This window comes from Seriola aureovittata, chromosome 6 (assembly GCF_021018895.1).
Source record: "Seriola aureovittata isolate HTS-2021-v1 ecotype China chromosome 6, ASM2101889v1, whole genome shotgun sequence".
Taxonomy (NCBI): Eukaryota; Metazoa; Chordata; class Actinopteri; order Carangiformes; family Carangidae; genus Seriola; species Seriola aureovittata.
The window spans coordinates 14445089-14467757 of NC_079369.1; the positions used below are offsets into that span (position 1 = coordinate 14445089).

Sequence of the window (22669 nt, forward strand, 5' to 3'; positions counted from 1 at the left end):
GTTAAATAGAAATATGTCGAAAAAGGTGAATCACATTTCTCACTTACTTTTTTATTGTTTGGACTGTGGTCTTGAAGGATATTGGTAGACCACTACTGCTATTGTTTCTTTAATGCTCTCCTTCCATAGACCATTACGCTAACAGAGATAAATGTCTGTTTACTCTAAATGACATAATTGCTCCTCCAGGGCCTCTCACAGAGGAGCAGAGGCATGACTTTAACCATATTAATCAGGCTGATGATGGATGCCCCTGCTTTACCTTGCTCATGCTTTTAATGCATGCTTTAAATGTATGGACAAAGTCTTTGTTCGCAGACTGTGTGCTGTGGGAATAAGGCCAGACAATGATGCTGTGCTTTTGTGCGATGACAAAGTAACCTCAGGTCAGGTAAACAAGCTGAGTCAAAAGGTCGCCTGCTGGCTGCAGACAGGATCCAGCAGCGTCCACGTCCCTGAACACAATCAGTCAGATTGCTGTGAAAAAAGGTTTGGCAGTATGTCCTCAGGCAATGAATCCATTATGGCCCCAGTCAAAGCAGGTTGGGACTGTATATGACGTTGGTGTAGGCATGGATTTTGTTATGCTGAGATGCTTTTGCTGAATGACAATGAAGATGAAATGGAGAGATAAGTTAAGCTTATTTACCCACCACAAGAAAGTGGAGATGGAGTTTCCAGTGGGAACAACACTCTTTGATGTATAGACCACCTCATTAATATTTAATGCTTCATTGCTATATTGTTTTTCTCTCAATCTTTTGTCTGATTTATGTTTTTTGATTAACACTGGGAGAACTGTGGTCAGTCTTCATGAGACCCCTTTCAGTTTCTACCCTGCAGTCTGTCACCATCTCTCTCTGCTGTCCAAACACAAATTAATGAAGCCATAAATCCATCCTCCCACACCTTCTTAGTGATTCCAGTCCTGCAAAAATGCTCACCTATGATCAATAGTTCTCTCATTTTAGAAGTCAAACCTATATCCTAAAAAAAATTCACCCTCAGCTTCAGTGGTAATGAATGGTAAGATTATACAGTTTTTACTGACCATGTTAAATATAAGGACACTTACTTTTCAGGAAGCAGACTGATGTGGAGAATCAATTTAGCAATACAGCTTTTATTAAATCTGCACCTCTAACAAATGAGGAGACTGAGATAAAGAGAACAATTTTCAATATGTCAATAGACTTCTGATTTTTTTTACAATCTGTGTTTACAAAACTAATGAGCAGTGGTGAGTGCACTCTGATATTGTTCAGTGTTGCACTGCTTGAACATCTGGAGGTTTTGCCTCAGGCTGATATTGATTACAGTACAACCTTACATCTGACATCATACACTCCTGTGGCGGTCTGATATGGAGCCACGTTTACACAATTACAGTATTTAGTTTGGTTTTAGATATAATCCACGCAATAATTAAAACTGTGTGTAAAGGATCCAAGAAAAGCAAGTTTCAGATCATTAGAAACAAAGTGGGATATTTAAGAACAACAGATTGAAAATTATAAATCCAGTATGCTGCAGAAACAGCTGATTGTTTTTGCCAGGTTGCTAGACAACGTGATACATTTGAACAATTTGAGTGGAAAAATAAATTGCATGATACTAAGCTGGACTGCATGGTGCAATGGAGAGACCTCATCATAGCCTTGAATTACTTGGCAAGCCGATGCTTTGACTGATTAAAGAGAATATTGTGTACCTTTTTGTGCCTGTTGTCATGGCCGCAATAAAAACCTGTACTATATAAATAAACACCATAAAAAGTCATTTGAGTGTCAATAAATTAGAGAATCAATAATGCAAAAGAAGTTATCACTGTTATTGTAATTTATATTGAACAGAGGGCCACTAAAATGGTAATAATACATTTCTGATCTTTTTATTTGGTTCAGTGTTCAGGAAGGTAAACATTAAAGGGTACTGTGTGTGTGTGTGTGTGTGTGTGTGTGTGTGTGTGTGTGTGTGTGTGTGTGTGTGTGTGTGTGTGTTCATTCAGAGTCAAAAGGGGGCACCTTGCAAGGTTATGCTTAAAAGGCTCTGTTTGTCTTTTTTATTATCTTGTCTATAAAGCTTTTTATGACCTTGTGTCATTTAACAGCAAGATAACAGCGACAACAAACAAACCTGCAATGAAGACATGGCTCAGTTGGGATTTTGTTCACCGTCTCGTGTTATTTGTCAACGCTGTATCTAATAGAATTAAGGTAAACACTCTCACCCTGCTGCCATTGAGAAACACAACAGCTAGACTTGAATGTAAAAGGCCCTGATTTGTTGCTATGGTGACGCTGTGGTTTCTTGTTGATGTTGGTAACTCCTCTCCACAAAGTAAAATTGTCAGTAGTGTTCAGTGAAAACTGAAAGTGTTAAAATTGACTTTTTAATGTGACGTTAAAAAAATCAAACAAAGACCTCCGCCAAAAAAAAAAAAAAGAAAATCCTCAGCTGTATTACTGCCACAGCTGGTATGAGAGGCTTGACAGCAGTGTAATGTAATCTGGCACAGGATGGATGATTTAAGTAGTTGGTAAGTCTGAGCACATGTGTTATATTTTAGCATCTCCTGCTTCACATTTATACAGTTGCATGTGTTCCACTCTGCAAGCTGCCCAGTACAAACAGGCTTTACCACTGACAGTTGAGCTACTGTTCACTGGAGCTGCTGGGGATTTAGCAGATTAGATACAGGAGATTTTTCTCCCCAGTTTTCTTGTGCTCAGGTTTGCAAAAGCTCCTCCATCAATATATTTCATTGTATGTATGTGGCAGCTCTGTGCGGGTGTTACTTTAAAGTAAATGGTAATGTCACTGCTAACATGCTGTAAAGTAGGTTTAATGTTTGTCATGTTCACCATCATTAGCATCCTAATATCTATTCATTAGCACCAAAGACAAAGTCCATTTTAGGACTGTCATTTTTTATGGTACTGGGGTCATGAATCAAAGTATAAGACAAATTATAATTTATGATCTGATGATGGCACTACAGGAAAAGATAGGGGTTCACCAGAGTTATTACAAGTCATCCCGAGGGGAATATGAATGTCTGAACCAAATTTCATGGCAAGAGCACACCTTATGCATAAGTGTGGTTCACTGTTGTGTGTTGCTGACTACACACCTACTGTGTATTAATGACCAGCTCTTCAATAATCAGTCACTTATCTTTGAGTGATGCATAGATTTAACACTGTTTGTGGTCAATAGCCCTCGCTGAACTCTATTTGCATTTTCATGATGGAGCACTTCTTGAATGAATAGAAAAACAAATCACTGCAACATGTTCAAGGATCTGTAAAAGTTGAGCCTAGTGAACACACAGTGCTGTTCACACATGGTGTTGGGGTGTTTCATTCAAATTCAGTAACAAAAAGAATGGAAACATCATAAAACAGCGTGGTAATAGCTCCCTGACGACTATTACGCACAAATGCAGTAAAAGAAACCAATATAAAAAACTAATCATGACTGAATTTTATTAGAGTCGCATTCTCCACGGCAAAATTGTAATAAAGACAGCAATACAATTGTTAGACTAACATCACTCAGTGCTACATTGCAGCTTGAAGTATTTTGTCTGGGTGAGATTATTTTTGCCATCTTGGGCTCTCCATCTCAGCTCCCACAACAAAAACATTCAATATGCCTCCATTTTTTCAATCTTCTGGGTGTCTAAATTGGATCTCCAAAAGTCATAAGTATTTGATGTTTTTCCATGTGCCTGGGCACAGCAATGTGCCTTGTGAATGGCTCTGCTAAACGATGTGATGGACTTTGAATCCTCCAGTCTGCTCGGCGCTGACTGAGCACTAACAGCCCAAACCATCCACATGCATCTTTATAATGGCACCCTGCCCTGCATCCTCACTGTTCGCTACCCTGCCCCCAAGTTTCCGTTTCAGTCTGTCTTTTCTTACTATAGGACAAGAATAGAAATGAAGCGATGCAAAAATCACTATCATATTGGTTCTTTAAAACTGCAGCAAAATCCCCCCTGTGAGTGTTACATTATTACACATTATATTGTCTTATCATTGTTACTGATGCACCAATTTGAAAGTAACATTTTTTTGTTGTAGCTGGTTGACATGGAACTTAGGTTAGATACTTCATATATTGTTGGGTAGTTTCATCCTTAACAAGGCAGCATATTTCTGTTGTACTTTATATGCAAACTCTTAATCTACAAAGTAACTTGCAACAACAGCTGTCATGTAGTAGTGAAGTGGAACTACAAAGTTGCACAAAATGTATTTGTATGCAACGAAATGTGTGACAAAAACATGTGAAAAGACAAAGATGAGGGGAAGGGGGATGACATGAAAAACGCTGACAAGAAAACAATTGTTGTGATGTGCAGATTATGGAGTTATTGTCGGGAAAGACTGGGATATGTGTCTGTATGTGAGTGCTTGCATCTGTTGATGAGAGGAGGGCAGTGAATGACAGTGATAATGTTAAAGCTGAGTACCACATAACGAAAAATGGAAGAAAAAATTAAAGAACAAATAAAATAGAAGAAAGGACAGAAAAAACGTACACTATCGTCTCTCAATAATTATACTTTATAACAGTATTTGAGTTAATGTACTTATAATACTCCACAGCTGGTTGGAAGTTTTTTATTGAAGTGAGTATGCAAGAGATAAATGGTGGAAACAGCGCCACTCTGCCAGTCAGTGTTCAGCAGCCCCCATTAGCCTGTCTGGTGGAGGACAGGTGAGGTCACCTTGGTTAGCATGTTCGTGAAAAACCAATCTCTTTGAGAGGTCACGACGCTGAAAAAATACTGAAATAAAGCAACTACATGGTGACCTGACACCAATGAAACCATAAACTGTCGGCTGCAACCTTACTCAAATGAAACAAGAGCGTTGGGTTAGCAGGAGTTCCAGAGGTTTTTAATGGGAACAGATTCCGTGCTTTTGTTTGCCGTGAGTTAGCTACAGTAGTTAGTTGTTAACTAGCGACGGAGCAAAGATTTCTGGACTTCAAAGTGAAAAACAAGAGATTTAAAATTGCCTGGACCTGAGCCTGTTTCTACAAGTGGAGGTGGAAGACGTGGATGTGGACACAGCCAAAAAATAAATTTGCAGACGTCTGTGATAATTGAGCACTTGGCCTCCATGACAGATGAGGACTTCAAACATAGTAGGTGAGTTTAACTGCCCCTCGTCTCTCTTTTTCTCTATCTTTTCCTTGTGTCAAAATTGTCCTATGGTTGTCCCTATACTGTGTTATTGTCATGGTTACAGTGCTTGTTGAGGCTAAAGTGTATTTGTATGTTTGTGCGTGCGTGTGGTTTGTTATTCTGTACTTCTGAGTAGGTTCTAAGTGATTATATTAAGAGAGTAAGTCATGTATCTTAATGATATGTGCATTGTTTCTTTTTAATTTGAACATAGTTTAAATATCTAAATGTCGCTCTGTGGCTGAGAAAAAGCTAATACAAATTTGAAATCCAAAAGGATGGATACAAGTCTCACTTTTACTTGTCTCCCTGGGCATCAGGGAGACAGGTAAAACCACTAACCATTATTTCAGTAATAATTCTCATGCAGGAGCTTGACAATGTGACATGGAATTAGTCTCTACAGTGTAAAAGTAGAGGATAATACAAACGCTGTAGTGCAGTTTTACATTTCTAAGAGCTTAACAAATAGTAGGGCGGAAATGTAAAGTTTCTCTGAGAGTGGTGCTGGGGAAAATTCTGCTCATCAAAATCAAGTCTTTATTCTCCTGCACCCATATCATTTTATATCATCTGATTTCCTCAAAGCAGGCCTCAAAAAATAATGTAAGTCTGGCCATTACTAATTTTTTTTAATTTTTATTGTGTACTTTTCAACATTGGAAAGTAATGGGGGAGCTAGGGAAAGTTTCGGTAGGTCGTCCGTATATTTAATTTCCAGATCATATCAAATTTCATGGAAATCTGAACAGCAGTTGCTGCTCGGGACCAAAGCGATGGACAAACAGACCAGTGGAGAAACTGAGATCACCGCAAATCAATACATTACTGGGGTTGTGGCTAAATATTCTTCAAGAAATCATCAGTCTTGGACGACACAACACTGATGAAGTGTTAATACACCAGACACATATACTTAAATTGAAGCAGAATTAAGTAGTCAGATCACAGAGCAACTGATTTATGGTCTGTGGTTTGTTCATTTTTGAAATGGACTATTGAGTTGGGTTTTTTTTCTTCTCAGAAATGACAGTTCTGTTTGTTTTACATAATACATTGACCACCCTGCATCTATAATTCAGTTTTCTTCGAGATGTAATGGGTTTTCCAATATTACTAATACGGTCTGACCAGAAGAAAAATGTCCTGACTGAGCTGGAATTGCAACAACCCCACTCTTTGTTTTCCCCATGGAGGGTTGTAGTTAATGAATTTAATAGTAAATGACATTGTCTCAGCAGTAAATGCATTTATGTTCCTCCTATATATGTTTGAAGTGTGACAGCAGGAGGCTCATTGTTTGTGATAAAGCAAGAAAACAAAAACAAACAAAAAAAAACAGCTGCTGCAAGAATAAAGGCAATGTCTTTGAAAACCCTGGAGCAGTATTTCAGTTCAGGTAACACAGTTAGAGGAACACGGAGGAACTAAACTATAGGAGCTAAATCAGGTTGAGAAAGAAGCTAGAATTTTTCTCCAGTGATCATCCTGCCTATTATGGTACAGCAATTATTTGAAATTATGTGGGAAATGATGTTACAGTGACTCTTACTGATAATCATCATCAGCAGGCTGCTGGTGTAAAAGGACTTACTTTAAAAGGGAGGATTGGCGTGTCAAGACACTAAACAGCACACACACTCAGTCACTGGATTCATCAACCTTAAAACCTCATAAAAGATCTCTGGAAAACCTCTGAGCTGAAACATATTGTCTTATAGATCCTGCCTCTATTCAATTATCCTCTTGCTGAAAAGATGACAAAGGGGAGGCAGGGAGCAGGGTCACGCTTTCTGTAGCTCACATGTAGGTGTTGTTGGAGGTCATTGCTTCTTGTCCATATCCAGTGGCCAGTGTTTAAGGTCTTTACCACTAAAAGAAATTAAGATAAAACAAGGTGTGGTATGGTAGCACTTTGTACCCTTAGTAAACCATATATCATGCAATTTCCATGTACAGTATTATTTTCCTATTTAAAGTTTCAGTTTTCACGTGTAGGCACAGAGATGAAAAATAAATCTTTTAATTAACATAATTTACTGAACAACTAAATGAATCCAAAGTGCAGAAAAAATAAATGTGTCTGAAGGCTTTGCATAGTTTATGCAGTTTTATGTAGAACGAAACCTTATTAAAGGCCAGGTTAAGCAAATTAAGTTATCATCAACTCATCAGTTTATAATCAAAGTGCAAGCTGTGTGTGGCTGTGTCAGTTCATAGTTATAGATATCAGATATCTTCCTTTTTTTCTTTTTGTCTGTTGTTGTTCATTCATTTTGCTTTATTGGTATTGTTATCTAAGATACTCCATGAGGAAGTGTAATTTAGCTAAAGCCTCTCAAGCCTCACTCTAATTCATTCCTATCTGAGAGGCAGTGCCAATGAGAAGTGAGAGAGAACGGGAGAGTGGAACAGGAAATTAATAGCTGGCAGCAAGAAAATCGTTTTTAATATGGCTTTGTCAGTTCAGTCACTAAATTATTTTGCTTCATGTATCACATCTACATTATTTCATATCTAACCTCTGCGTATCTAAAGTGTGTCGGCTATTTTTACACTGTCCTACTTCACACGTTCAAAGTGACACAGGGAGGTGATATGCCTGACTGCTCAGTGTAAACACTGTTGGCCACTGAGAAGCTTGATAAGCAGGTTATAAATTAAGAAGCAGCTTTAAATTAAACAGCTGATGCTAATGTATTTCTCTTGAGATACTCAGTAAATAGGGGAGGGCAGCATAAAATTAGCCATCTCCCATCAATACACAGTTTGTGTCATAAGACCATACTGTAAGTAGAGCCTTCAGTTTCACTATAGCTGTGATGCTTTGTGCTTTATGGATTAATGTGTTTGAGTGTTTTTAGCCATTTATTCAAAAGCATATTCAATACATTTTCTTCTATTACCAAGCATTAACATCACACTTACTTTTACAAACTTACCTAAAGGTCAGATGCAAAGAATCATGAAGACCTGTTTATATTTTTTGAAATGGTCCAGGTGTTAGCACAGCTGTGTGTCATCAGAAATTTTTTTTCAACAGCTATGCTTATACAACTTTCTTCAATACCTTAAATATAAAATATGAGATGTGAAATATGAAAAATAGAAATATGAAAATGTTTTCATCATAGCTTTTTATTATTTTTATATCTAATCTAGAGGTGTAACAATAGCAGCAATTACTTTTAGTCATCTCTCAAAACATCAATTGTTGCATCTCCTCAAAAGAGAAGAGTTTCTCTGTCTTTTTTTTAATAGTAGACTGAATGTCTGTTGGTCAGACAGTAACTTGAATATGTCATTTTTGGGTAACGGTTAATCGATTAGAATCAAATTTTTAGATGCAGCTGTAATCTTAAGAATCTGACCAAGCCTTTGATGCCAAATTTCAGTACTTGATAGTTTTTTCATACTCAGTGCTGGAAACACATGTCAATCTCAAAAGAAAGTGAAGACTGGATTTTGATCTGCTTTATTTAAACCCATACTGATGCTTAAAATATCCCAGGTCATCTCTAGTATAGGTAATATAGTACAAAAATCAATATATTACAAAAAGAATATTACAGTAATGATTTGTACAGGCATACAGAATAAACTTATCTCCAGCTGGCTTTTACACAGGCCAAAGATGTTCCTTTGTTTATTCAAGTTTCTTATTATTACAAACAACCATCAGTAAGTAGTGCAGGGCTCATGTGTCATGGCTACGGCTGCAACTGGATTATATTCACTACAGATCGATCTGCCAATTATTTTCTTGATTAGTAATTAATCATTTGGTCTATAAAAAGTCAGAAAATGGGGAGAAATGCCCGTTAGAATTTCCTGAAACCCAATTACTTGTATTATCCAACCAACAATCGAAAACATAACTTTAGATATTCAGTTTACTATCACATATGACAAAGAAAAGCAACAAATCCTCACAGTTTAAAAGCTGGAACTAGAGAATATTTGTCAGTTTAACGCTTAATTGATTATTTAAATAGTTCCTGATTATTTTTCTGCCTATCTATTAATTGTTTGAGCTCTAGCCATGACATAATCCTACAACTAGCAAATGATTCAATTTATTAAATGGAAGTGGTAGGCCGAAAAATAAGATATAAGTAACCAAACACAACCCCGCACAACAGTTAAGACACACATGCACACACACACACACACACACACACACACACACACACACACACACACACACACACACACACAAACTTACGATTTTTGTTGCATCAGACCATAACACTTTTCTTTATCACTTCCTAACGACTATCAGTCGTTTTTCATCTTCCCCACAGTGAATGTGATGTGAAGCCTGATGTCTTGAGTCTACCCACTGTGACTTACTGGCAGGATGCTCTCTCTTTGTTCTGATGAAATAATGCAGCCAATTAAGCCAATATCAAGAATCACATGATCATCAATCTGAGCGTCTTCAGGGGGGAACAGTCTGTTTAGTGTGGCGCAGCAAAAGACTTCACTTTGTTAGAAAGCAGGAGTGATTAGCAGACTTTTCTCCGTTAACAGAAGTTTCAACAACAACAATGTGCCTTCAGCATCTTTTGCTTCGTGTCGTCATACAGTAAATCATGAATGAAATGTTACTCAGTAGATGACTGAAATCTGAAAAAACTCAAACATGATGTGGTGTTTGTTTCATTCACTCAGTAGCAGTATTATATAGTGAAAGAATGTTCAACAGTGCTGGTGCAGCCTCCTCTCAAAGCATGAATGAACACTTGTGCATACAGTACATAAATGCCATATAGATTTAAATAATTTATTATCAGTTTAACCAAAAAGGATTAAATCAACATTCATATCGACCAGTGTCACTCCTTTACCTTTCTCTGTGTGTTTATGTCCACGATGCTGCTGAGTGAGAGTGACAATAAGTTGACAGGGGTGCTGTTTTTTCAGGTCAAGACTCAGGAGAAAGGACATCTCTATTTTATTCTACTTTGGTCACAAGACTTTGCAGAAACAGCCTAAATATAAGCTAAGTTGCACAGCCAGGGCTAAATCTGTGTTCGGCATCAATTATCCGACCCACTTAAAGGTCTCAGTATACTTCAAAAAAGTAAAAAAAGTTACAAAAACTATGGGATACAGCCTCTGCGATCCAACAAGCACTTTGTTTGAAGCATAATGAGGTCTTTACTTTAGGCAGAATCAGGTGCAAAGCCAATGCCTCATTGCAGAGGATGTGAGGAGCTGTAGTGGGCCCTCATACAGCCTAGATGCAAGACAAGTCCAAGGGGAAACTTACGGAGATGGATGGGTGGAATGGAAAGACATGTAGATTACAATGAGGTGTGCTATTTCAGCACCATGGACAGTGCCATGGATGTATCATTAACAGAGACCTTCTGATATTGAAGTAGCACATGCTGATAGGCTAGTTTAGAACCATGGCAAGCGCCATGGATTTTACTATTAATTTGCTAAAACCTCAGTCCGATAAAGAATACAAAAGTAAGGCAGACTAAACTACTGGGGCAGGCAACCAAGGACGGAGTGCACAGTTTGACGTTTTTGCTGGATGCCTAAGTAGCCATATTGACTACGCAATCAACCCACATCAACCCACACATGATAACAAACTACAAGTGTGCAAGCAATGTGTGACCTGCTTTTACACAGTAACTGCTTTTGCAGTAACCAAGCAGACACAGCTGTCAACACAAGCAGCAGCAAACAACACTATTTCTGAAAAAGGCCAGATAGGCAGTATCTATGACAAACCTATGTCATCACAAATCATGAATATGAAACAGCTACCAATGATGTTTTCATCCCCCAGCTGTCAAGTTGAATCCAATCCAGGAAAAATAATGATATGGCTTGCATCTCATAGCCATGTCTCTTAAATGAAAAAACTGTGTGCATTTCCTTGAGCTGCGCCATACAGGTGTCAGCCACAGCTACACAGTGCTGTGCTGACAACTACAGACTCTTTTTGGAGCTAGCTGAATAATATGTGTGTTTTGTACGGTATAGAATTCCAAAAGCACAGCATATATTTGGATTCAGATGTGCTTGTGAAGGAGACCATCTGCTTCAGAGCTTGTTTTCCTTGAGGTGAGGTTATGTTCTTTTATCCTCTAAGGCCACAGGTATAGCAGGTAGATTTTGCATTACCGCTTTGATGACTTCCTGCCTGGATGCCCACCTGATATCCAATTAATGTTAGTATAAGTTAATGTTATAAGGTTTAGATTGTGTGCACAGCAGCGCATGTAAAATGTCTTATGGGAGCACTGTTGTTTGACCCTTGCCTGCAGCCTTGAAAAATGACCAGACATATAAGTTTAACATCTAGTTGCTCGAATTTTTTTTTTATATCCCTTGTTAGAACCACTGCCGCCCTGCACTTTTATTTTGTTTACCAAAACATCCAGCAACAAAATTACATTTTGGAGAGTAAATCAACCATTGTCCGTCCACTATGCATGACTGGGCTCAGTTGAGAAGAAGTTTGTGAGTAAAAGACATGAGGCCACAAGAATCTTTCTCTGCTCTTGCTTCTTACACTTCAGTGCACCCGACTTGTACCTTTTCCCCATTTTAGCCAACACAGACAAAACAGCCAGTTTACACTCTACACAAATCGAAGAGACAACAAGCATGTACCTGCACTTCAAAGTCAGATGTCACTTTCTATCAAATGATGCACACACACATGCAAAGAGAGAGACACATCGGTAATGATTATGGCACCTTACCTCTTGATTTTAGACAGATTTCAGAGGCGCTCTGATCAGGACACTTTTATTGTCATGAAACAGTGAGGGAAATATAAATACAGCAGAGTGGCTGTCACCACACCAGCAGCCAAATCTCAACCCAGAGTGGCGCAGCTCCTATTAAGGAGGTACTAGATGAAAACCTCTTGCCTCGGCAGTGGTGGAGGCTCTGCAGAAGCCACAGACATGGTCTGAGTCTGACTCTCTACTTTTTTGGCCACAGTCAAGACGCAACAAACACAAACTTTATTCTAAATATTCAGCTAAACAACAAAAATGCATGTTCAGTCAGGCAGACTGGGCTTCAGGCAGGCCCCTTTGTAACTGGAGGAACCATGGGAAAATAAGATGAAATGTAATAGAGGTTATGAAGATGTACTAGGATCCTTAAGTATAGTGTTTGTGTGCCTGTAACAGTGTGTATGTGTGTGTTTCTGAGGGGGGGGGTTGCTTTGACCTTAAGCACGGTGACCATTCACTGAAACAAACAGACATATCAAGCGTCCCCTTGCACGGATATGATGCCTTTAAAGGTAAAGGGGAGTCTGAGGATGTTCAAGGCTGTAGCAGAGCCTCGTTTGCATTTATAGCCACATGTGAATTCCAAGTGCATGTGGGTTCCTGTGTAGTTTTGGTCAGCCAACATTTCTCTGTTGACATTCCCTTGTCACTGCATATTTTAAGGAGGATTTGTTGAGAAGTCAGGGTCAGGACTTTTTGGTCCGTGGAATGAATGTGACTGTGAATGCGAGTTGGTGACAGAGCAAAGAACTTAGAAAAGAGGCGTTTTAATCTGATGAATTCTATTACAAGTTAATGTCCAGTTTTAAAGCAAATTCTAAATTCTAAACACGTATGAGTGATCGCGTTCACCAATTTTAGCCAATTTATAGGTTTCTCTTAGTTGAAAACACATTTATCCCGATGTATAAATCATGTCAGCTTTTTACCACAGCAGCTTTCTTTCTTTCTTTGGCATATTTTGTCATGTTAACAAAATTCTGCCTCTGTATGTGTACAGGTTATTATTGTCTCTATGTCTTGGTTAGTTTTATGACTTAACTTTATGTCAAACCATTCACAAAGTTATGTCATTGGCAGCTGTACAATTAAAATTTAAAAATTATTAAATTATTTCAAGTTCCTTAATTTGACTGGAGACGTTGCTGAATATCTTTTGTTTTTTTCTGACAGCAGGATTTAAACCTCCATCGTGTTGAATTCTTCTTTTTCCTCTTGGGTAACATTTGTGTAAATTAAACTTGCCCACACACAGAGCAGAACACGTAACCTTATATCACTGTTTAGTGGCATTGATTGTGGTAATGATCTGGAACGCGCTCCTCCTCGTGGACAGCTAACATTCATCAGGTTGAAATGAGCGAGCTAAGAGAGTTTGGTAAATCTGACTGGGAGAATTTTAGAGAGGTTTAGAATCAGAGAATGAAAATGTTAATTTATGAGGCCCATTGTCTCTAAATTATAGTCTGTGAAGTTCACTAACACTAATCATTCAAGGACTTGAAGTGGTACTCCACCCATCGAAAGTTTGTGGTTGTCTGTCACAAAGTTCCTTCTCAGCATGTATTGTGTCGCTTAAAGTGGATACCATTGGTACAAAACTATCTTAAGTATCAAAATGTCCACAGAGATTCCTCTCTTCCTTGTGTCTCTGACTTGTGGTCCGCCCTTCTTTCTGTCTCTTCAACTAGTTATGCTATTTTTGTGTCACATTGTCCTCACTTGTCAGCATTTGATGGGTACAATTAGAATAATACATCTCTGATTTCAAGGTGAAATAAAAAACTTGTGTTTGTTTAACAGCGGGACTATTTGTGTGCTTTTATTATCAAGAGGTGGAAAATACAGGGATTGATAAAAACTTTCCAAGACTCACATGCCAAGGTCCGATCAAGTAAGGTCAAGTGAAGGTGATGTATTTCCCAAAAACCCTTGAGGTTACAAAGTGGGAGGTGTACAAGTAAACTCCTTCTGTAGGAATATAAATGCTTCAGAGTAGGCGGATAACAAAGCTGCGCTGTTGTGGAAAAATAACAGTTGTTTCTATTAACAATATTTGGACTTTGGGATCTGGAGCCGTGTTGTTTTCTCAGACACGATTAACTGCACACATCATGTCAGAAAATGCACTGTTGTTTATTGTTCTTTAGTGTAAAAATATGTGTCCTAGAAAAATGAGCTCAAGCAGTTTGGGATGTTTTGGTGATGAGAGTGTTGCATGCATCAAGCATAGTTCAAAGTATAAAATGAATAACAGTAACAGAGTTATAATGAGTAACAGATTGTTGTCACTACTCCAACCAGCGTCCATTTGATAATGGCCATTTTACTCCTTCCAGCAGAAGAATCTAATATAATATTTACGGAGACAAGGTGTGAAATGAAATGAGCCATTCACTAATCTGCTCAATAACCTCATATCCATTTGGCTATCTTTGTTATTGCTGAGAAATAAAAGTGAGTAACACGCTCTGCTATATTAACAAGTAATGCTAAGGTCGCATTGAGCAAGGCAGTTAATCTATCTATCATCTTAGAGTTAAATTCAAGTGAGGAACATACATAGTTTTTGATTCAGAAATCACTTTTTCATTCATTTCAGTCTGTTTCTTCAATTAATCTGTTTTAATTTTTAGGTATCTGTCAGGTTATATAACTAATAGAACACAAGTTTTAAGTTTTTAATTTGTGTGGCGTTATTTTATTGTGGTGTGTATGGTGATGCCTGATGCCTGTGATCTTGGTGTAGATCAGCTGTTCAGTGATGGACAGTGAAAACAGGTCTGCATCATTAGAAAGTCTTAGCAGTGAGGGACTGGGAATTGTTAAGCTCTGGGAGGATGGGTAAAATTGTTTTGTGGTGAATGACACTTATATGTGCGCCCATAGGCAAATTGTGATGTCAGCAGTGAGTAATAAATATTAAATTCATGCTTTGTTAATTATGAATTTGTATTGTGTTATGACTTGTACTTGTTTGGCTCATCCAAAGCTCACCTGAGCAGGTGGTAGGTTCAAGTTGGGTGAGACTGAAAATGTAAATTGTGACTGGACGGTAGTGAGGGAAAGAGTGCGGCAGCTTGCTGTGACATTTCAGAATCTATTGGGGTTTTTTCCGCTTAAGCTTAACCTGTTTTTTTTATTTTTCCTTAAGTTGATTTTTGCCTGTTAATATTTTTTAATGAATAGATGCTGCTTTTTAGCACTTTTTAGACTCCTGCATAGATATCTGTTTCCATAAACACTATCTGTGCCGTTTATCAGGGGTTATATCAATAGCATTGTTAGAAAAACTATTTGTATTTAATGCATATTATAGCATACAGTGTAGAGAGAATACTTGTGTTTGTCAATTTACCGTAACAGAACCCTCAGGCTGGCTGGTACAAATGCCCTGGTGCCTTTTTAATTTATTACTCAGAAAAACAGTGCGTAATAGATGTGGAATTAAACAGATGGTGAGTAGACTGCGCCATCCTAGTACCTTTAACCTGAGCAGTGCAGACGTTTAAAGGCGTCACATTCACCCACAGACACAAGGCTCTTCCCTGCATACTTCAACAGAGGCTGAAACAAATGATAGAACATTATAAAGCAATTAATTAGTGTATTTAAACTCATTCTTCGCCATAAAGTAGTCCTCTCATGTTTAAGAAAGATACACTGTATGTGTGTGTTGTCTACCTAAATATACCGGTGGAATCTGTATAATACAGATTCTGTATTATAAATGTTTAAACTGTCATCGCCTATACAGTTTTGCTTTAAAGTTTGATGTGCCAACCTGACAGCTGTTGACAGCTGTTTCAGGTGGAAAAACAGCTGTTATTTTGTTTCAGGGCAACATAAAACCAACAGCTACACGTGTATCATAGTGAGATGCTGAGTTTCTGTCAGGTTTGCTCAGTTTCACCAGTGAATTATGTTGTTTTTGTGTCCCAAGTTTTCAGCTGCTGTTGCAAATTGAATTTTCCTCCTGGATAAATAAATTACCTGACTATTATTTCAGAGGAGGGAAAAGGAAAATGGATCACCTTGATGAATTAAACTGAATGTTTTTGGCTTACAGACATATTGAAACAAAGGATTTGGATCAAAAACAGCAGCTGTGCTCTGACAACAAACACAACTATTCTATTTCGATGTCATTTTCTGGAACATTAACAAAGACCTTAAGCACCATCATGCTTATTAACATTAACATTAATCTTCATCGAGATTAAAGGTTTTCAAATTGATTCATGCATTTCCAAGGAAAAATTAAATCACACACGTTGGAACATCTGACATGAACATCAGAGGTGTTCGAGGAGGTTGTCTCTAACTATGACTCTGGTCTTTGTGGCTGTTGCTTTCATACGCTGCCAAACAGTCAACACCAACATTAACCCAGAACAATACAACAAATCTCCAAAAATGGAAAAGAGATTTTTTTTTTCCACAGAGTTTTTCCCTAGACTCTTGTCTGACAAAGTCTGTCTCCTTGAGACGTGCTGACCACGCCCTATTAATGCAACCCATACAAAATATAACAATCTAATCTCAAGCCTCAGAGTGATATCTCTTTTTTGGCAGCCTGCAGCAGAGTTTGAAGCCAACTCGTCTTATTACTTTTACCCCTGCCAAGAGGATATAATGGCTCCCAGGAGCATTTATACCTAAAATTACCCTAAATGCTATTAAAGCAAAGGGAGCAGAGTATGCTGATTCATTTTGGTGCAGATTATGTGATTGACTTTTGAGCTACTATGATTCTGCAGGTCACAGGTACCAGTTAAGAGACACTGAAATGTCAAGGAAAGTATTTTTGGTCAAATCCCTTCTGATCACTAGGTATTATCAGCAGGGAGACTGAAGAACAGTGGAAGCATGATGACATTTGAAGGCTAAACTGAGGCAAGAAGCCAGGTATGATGACTCACTTCTCATTTATTGGCACATTCAATCATTTAAAAAAAAAAAAACAACATATAATATTATCAGAGCAGGTGGCTGTAAGAAATAAAAGACAGTGTCCAGCAAAGAATGAAATACATTTACACTTGAGACAATAAGGAAAACTTTTATTGCCACATAGCCAAGAAAACTGAATATATCTGTCGAGCGTTGACAGAATTATTGATCAACACCAGTGACTCAGCAATTATTTCACAGTGTGCTGAGGCTGCGGGTCTGCAGAAAGTATTTTCCAGTGTGTGGTGTCTGAGTTGAAACTGCAGACCTGCTCAACCAGGAAGGTGAGGTTTATATAGTGTAAGTGAGTGATCCTGTCGTAAAACGTGACTATATAATATATTGAATATACTGTACAATAAAATTCACTTCCTGTTGAGTAATAACCACAAGCTACAGCCTCAGAAATTCTCAGTGTAATAAACTCAGTGTTTGTGAATGACTGCGACACAGGAAACAGAGGATTATCCTTCTGATTTTGGTGAACCTTGACCTTTGCAACACGATACGTTGATATTTGTGGTACAGAAGAGAGCTGAAGTGATTGGTAAATCAATCAATTAGTTGATCGAGAAAAAAATAATCGAACTATTTCGATGACTGATTAGTTGTTTCAGTCATATTCGAACAAGAATAGTAAAAAGGTTCTGGACTTTTGTCAGAACAACACAAGATGTGAAGATGTAATCTTCGTAGGCTCTAGGAAGCTGTGATGGGTGTTCACAATTTTTGACATTTCATAGACTATATGATTAATCGATTAATAGTAAAAAAATAAAATCTGCAAATTTATCAATTAAAGTGCCCTGTATTTCTTCTTTGTATTTTGTCCCTCTGTCTCCTATATTCTAAATGAATTGTGTTCAAACTCTGACAAAATAAGGAAATAGATGTAATGTTTCATTATTAAACTGTCTCAGTGAATTAATTATTAAAATTGTCTCAGACAGATTCCTCAAATAGATGCAGTCAAATGGATTGCCAATGTCAAATAAAACACAATATGTAGCCTCGCTTTCACTTTAATTGAATTCATTGCCTTGAAAAAGTTTTTCACAAGGAAACTTTTCCCTCACTGGTTTCCTGAGGTTTCACCGTCTATGTTCAGCTTTACTTTGCAGTTACGCTCTGATCACTTGTTTGTGTATCCAAGTTATTTACAAAACGAGTGATTTTCATTACCTGTTATTTAAGCCTGAATCTGAATTATACAAATTCAGCCAGCAGTCAAGCCAAGTTCCAGAATGTAGCTGGAGAGCTCCATTATGTGAAGATTACCTTTTTTATAACAGTGAAATCAAGTAACACCAATACACTGCATCACACGGTCACAGCCTGTCACTACCAGCATCAGGGAAATCAAATTTAAAAGAGTGTTTGGCAGAGGTGATGTGCCCTTGTCTTCTGTAGCAGTGTAGCTGACACAGATGAAAAACTGGAAGCAGTTTTCATTTTTGTACACGTACATTTTTAGTTCCTCTCTCAGTTAAGACTGAGTTGAGGTTTTATCCCAGTCAAAACATAACAAAAAAACTATTTGTTGATGTATCACAAAGTTATTGTGCAGTGTAGTTAAAATTCAGGTCACATGGGTTTTTGCAGGTAAAAAGTTGAGCTTCATATCTCAGCTAGCAGCCACAATAATTAGAAAAAGATAATGATTGTTTGTTAGCATTACCTTAATGCACATTAATGCAGAGTACAAGTACTAAAACAAAGCCTATTCTGTTCTGCTCTATGTTGTACTAGACAGAGAGAGTTCAGTTTTCAGTTTATCATAGTCGGGCTGCAGTTGCACAGGTTCAGTTCATATAAAAGAATCATATCACAAACTTAATCCCCTTTTAGTTTAAAGAGCCGATGCAGTGACCGGATAAAAGAGATGGATTCCAGGAGCCTTTCACAGCTGAACTGAAATAATTGTGCACATGGTTTTCAGCAGTGGAGCATTTTGTGTGCCTCTCAGTGGTGCAGTACTGCTGGGCAATTCATCAAAGGGAGGACAGAATGAAACGTCACTGGCTCACCTCTTACATTGTCATGTTGCAGAAAAAAGACAATCCTCTGGTGAAGGAGTATTACTTTATTATATTCACCTGATTAAAAAAAAAAAAAAAACACTCCTTCAGTGTTTATCTGCTGTCCTACAATCTGTGAGGGAGTAAATAAGGAACACGTTAGGATACAGTCAAATACTTTCAATACTGTCCTCTGCTGCAGGGACTTTCCCATTTAAAGGAATATAAATGTACTGCAGATTTCCAGCCATTATTCAGTTTACAGTGATTGATATAGTCAGGGCATATGGACAGATTGTAGCATTCAGGACATCCAACTCAAGGTTACATACTGTAGGTCAAGCCTCTGAAAGGATGCAGCTGCTGCTTACTATTGTACCATGAATAAAGACATGGCTCGTGACTGGAATTTTAAACTACACTGTGTTTTTCTCCATCGTCTCTGAAGGAATATTTTGTTGTCTGAACAAGGGGCTGTACAAATTTCTGATTCTTCTTTAACAGGTGATTTACTTGTCCGGAATGCCAAATGAGAATAATATTCTTTAGTGGTGTTGTGCCAGTTCACACTTAAAAAGAGCTAGTTCAAATTTCAGTTCATACAGATGAAAATGAAGTAGTTCACCTTCATTTGTTCCGTTTTTTGTTTAATAAATAGGCTATTCTTTTTCAATAGAACCTCCTTCTACCCATCCATCACCAGCCCCAAATCATTGCCACACCCAAACTAAGTGAATTATTGTACACCACTGAAGAATCACAGACATTAGTTACATTTAAAATCCGTACATAAGATTAATCCGAGTGTTCACTCGTTTGTTCATAAAACTGCTTCAAATGCTCAAACAAACTGGCTTCAGCAGTAGTAGATGCATATGTACCATGGATGTATTATCATCTGTACAGCTAGCACCGGGCTGTGTCTATGGAGACGTCATGCGGCGTGCCGAAAAACTGTCTTAAAACGTGAGCAGCGTTCACTCTCGCCAGGGTGAGCGTAGCTCACGTTCACTTTCATCTTTTGTAAAGTAATTTGTTCAGTTCAGTGTTCACAAAAAATATGAAGATGTTCAAAGAACGCCGTTCACTGAATGCATTCATGCACAACTATAGTCTTCAGTATATATGGATAAAAAGTTCCCACCAGTGTATCTAGAGTAAATTACTAAATATTTTTTACTTTAATCAACCACAACACTGTTCTCAGTCGGTCTACACCATGACTCAGAGAAAAAACCCTCATCCAAATGCTTCCTTTAATCGTACTGCTCTAAAACACATATTGAATAATGTCTGACTGTCTCTGTGGGGCACTGTGGTACATTTCTGGATGATCAGAAGGCTTTGAATCCATTAGCTAGATGTTATAGTGGAGTAGATGAGAATCCATTTTCAGTCGGCAATAACTCCATGAGGATGATGGGCCCAAATGGCACGGAGCCATTTTAGCTGCCACAGTCTCCATGGAGTTTCAGCCTTTCCTTAAAACCATCTAGATCTGCCATAATTATCTCTGTAGAAAGTACAGGTTTGTCATAAGTGCGATGGGGTTGATAGACTGATCAATTAATTGATCAGTCAATCAATTTTTTATGACCTAGGAGAATAATAAATCCTTTCCTCTTATCCCTTATGATTTCAAAGTGTGTTGGCATAATTGGTGTCATGTATTTTTCTCAATGTAGCTCTCCTTTATAAGTAATTTCACTTCTGTTTCTGTTGGTTTGGCAATGTCAGTTGTCAGTCAATGAGTCAGTCCACCATATTGGTCCAGACTGAAATATTTCATCAACAATTTTGCAAGGTTAATTGATTAATTGTAAAAAATCTGCAAATTAATCAATAATGAAAGTGATTGCTAGTTGTAGCCCTAGTTACTCCCTTACAGGAAAGCAGTGAAATATCTTGATTATAAGGTTGATCGCCCAGAAACCTGCCACAGATATTCAAGGTCCCCAGATTTTGCTGATCACCTGATTTTTCCTGTATTGCCACCATGAGGTTGATGTTTTGGGGTTTTGTTGTTCATTTAGTCCCATCATGAAGTAAAATTTGTGTTTTTATCCAATACTTTGGTTTATGGACAGATACCTGCAAAGGTAATGGCATTCCCACCAGCTGTACTTTGTGTTTACTGCTAATTATAAAATTTCTGCATGTTAATACGCTAAATATCAGAATGGTAGCATTATCATTTATCTCCAAATGCTGCTACGTTGAAGTACAGCCTCTCTGAGTCTTGTTTTTAATTTTTCCATTATGAATATGTCTGCTATTTCTGTCTGCAGATATCATTGGCTTTTTAATTACCAACCATAACCAAAATAGCAGTTTAGCAGATTTTGTTGTTGACCAGGGTTTTCTGCAGCTGAACTGAATAGTTTTTTATTTCTCTACTATAATTATCACAATCAGAAATGAAGCAGCTGTTTTCAAAGTGCTGCTTTCAAAGTCTAAGAATTGTTGAGGGTTGGCAGAGGTTTGCACTCAAGCAAAAGCTTTTTATTTTTAATTCACTACTTTTTAAGGTCTGGAAAGGAAAATTCCTTCATTCGTCAGCGGGATTGGCTGGCTGTGTAAATTCCTTTAATCCTTCCAAGAACGCCTCACCCAAGAGCAGGTGAGATATTCAGAGAGAAATGAAGTAGAAAAGCCTCTGTCACAGTCCACCATGTTGTCAGGTCAATGGCCCTTTTAGAAGCACAGGCTACTGAAGTGCCCTGGAGCTTGTTATCTCTTCATGCTCCATATTTGCTGTTGGTCAATGAGTGAAGCCAAAGGGCCAAGAAGCTGTCAGTGAGGGTCAGCAGTGACACAAACTCAATGACTCAGTAAGTCATCTCTGTGGCTCAGCTGTAAGGCAGTCTTGTAAGCTATCAAGAGATAGAGATTTACACAATGGACACAGCATTCACTGTAGATTTCTACTCATTACAGCAGATATCAGTACACCCTTATTTTCTGACAGAAATAAAAGGTTTCCTAGAAAAATGGTGAATCACAACTACAGTCACTTCTTTGAATCCATTCATCCATTTTCTGCCCCTTACCCCCGAGGTCAGGTTGCGGTGGCAGCAGGTCAAGCGAAAAAGTCCAGACATCCCTCTCCATAGCAACATCTTCCATCTCCTCGTGGGGGATCCCAAGGCGTTCCCTGATGAGATGTATAATCTCTCCAGCATATTCTGGGTCTGCCCTGTGGCCTCCTACCAGTTGGAGGTGCCTGGAAGATCTCCAGTGGAAGGCGCCTAGGAGGCAGCCGAACCAGATGCTTGAACTACCTCAACTAGCTCCTTTTGACGGAGCAGAGAGCAGCAGCTCTCTAAGGCTGGGCCCAGCCACTCTGCGAAGGAAACTCTTGTTTTTTCGGTCACTACCCAAAGCTTATGACCGTAGGTGAGGGTCGGAAAAAGATCGACCGGTGAATCGAGAGCTTTGCCTTCAGATTCAGCTTCCTCTTCACCACAGTGGTCTGGTATAGTGCCTGCTTAACTGCTGATGCAACACCAATCCAACATCATACATTCACTTGTGAGCAAGTCCCCGAGATGCTAGAACTCTTTCACTTTCAATCTTTCACCTGGGGCAGATAGCTCTCTTCAGGATGTCCCATCCCACCATTTACCGGCAGACAACTTAAGTCACCTTGAGCTGGAATGTATGTGTCCAATTAGATATTTTGGCATTTCAATCTGCTGGTCAGATATTTTTTAGGTTTTTGC

General features: G+C 38.3%; 1 long non-coding RNA gene across 1 annotated transcript in view; it reads left to right on the forward strand.

Moving 5' to 3' along the window:
- The first annotated feature begins 4232 nt into the window (after positions 1-4232).
- The window catches only part of LOC130170971 (uncharacterized), a 41044-nt gene continuing 22607 nt past the window's right edge, over positions 4233-22669 (forward strand). The window contains exon 1 of the long non-coding RNA XR_008828060.1: positions 4233-5167. This is a non-coding gene — a long non-coding RNA (uncharacterized LOC130170971). The remainder of the gene's footprint in view (positions 5168-22669) is intronic.